Source organism: Trichechus manatus, unplaced genomic scaffold, assembly GCF_000243295.1.
Source record: "Trichechus manatus latirostris isolate Lorelei unplaced genomic scaffold, TriManLat1.0 scaffold00139, whole genome shotgun sequence".
In the NCBI taxonomy this organism is placed as follows: domain Eukaryota; kingdom Metazoa; phylum Chordata; class Mammalia; order Sirenia; family Trichechidae; genus Trichechus; species Trichechus manatus.
In genome coordinates this window covers 86492-87716 of record NW_004444075.1, presented here as the reverse complement: position 1 = coordinate 87716, position 1225 = coordinate 86492, and positions in this window count along the sequence as shown.

Below are 1225 nucleotides of genomic sequence, written 5' to 3'. Positions count from 1 at the left end.
AAGCAAAACACTGATCAAACTCCATGGCAGCCTCTGTGCTAGGAATTTTATTTGACTCTGAGAGACCAAAGTTTCAACCTATTCTCAACATCCTTGATAAATGAGCTTGGATTTCCCCTATACCAGGATGCTGCTTTGGGATTCACGTTCAAAAACACTGTAAGCTGAATATATTTCAAGTAATTTGAAATTTCAGTGATGACTTTGAGAAAATGAGTTCCCATCTGCATTGTCTTTTCTTTCCTCTGGGGAACTTTTGTTTGATGCTCAGGTTTTGTCAGAGGGTCTGATATCCCTCCATATGAGACTCTGGCAAGTTAGTAAGTTTATCTAGGATCTGTTTTTGTGTTGAACTGAGTTAATCTCATTCAAGAATTGCTGTACACATTTTAAAGAGTCTACATTCCCCATATGTTTTTCTTGTGTAGTATTGTATAAGCTCAGTTTTTGAGCTGGCCTCACAAACAAGTGAGTTTATGTGGTTTTTCTGTTTCATTTTGTTCGAAAGCTTGCCTCTGGTCTAGAGCATTGTGTTTGAGTTTCTGTCTTGTACCAGGTTGAAGGTCATGGCAAGTGTTTTTCATGGGATGTCTAAAATGTCAGGTTTTTTTTTCCTCTTCTGAGAAAAACTGCTTCTTGTGCCTGGGATTTTAGTAGTTACTCTGAGAAATTTTTATATAAATCATTTTATTTGAAGTATACTGAAAAAGTATAGATTGTTTATTCTGATTGGTATAACAAGGTCTTTAAAAAAAAAGACAAATTATTGTAAATTGTGTCTCTAAAGGAACCTATACAGCACACAAAAAACAGGGTTATGAAAATATAATAATTTCCTACTTTTGGATAGTATTATTAAATTAGTTTATACTATTTCTTCAAAGTACTTACTCTGATCAGTTTAATGATAAATAAGCACTTACATAAATTAAATAGTCCTAATAGTCCCAGGAGTTAATGAAAATAAATTTGTTTTGACAAAGGTTTTATGTTTATGTCAATTTTAAAAGCAAAACCTTCTAAGTTACTTAAACTAAATATTATGTGAAATATATCTTATTTAGGGAAAGGGAGTAGTTTTTGTTAATTCCAGAATGAGAAGAAAGATTAAACTGCTTTCCGAGAAAATAATAAAAATTAGAAGGAAAGAATTTAGTTATCTCTTATCTTTCAAAATACCTAGGCCAACTTAAACATATATAATAAATTGAGGTTAACCAATTTT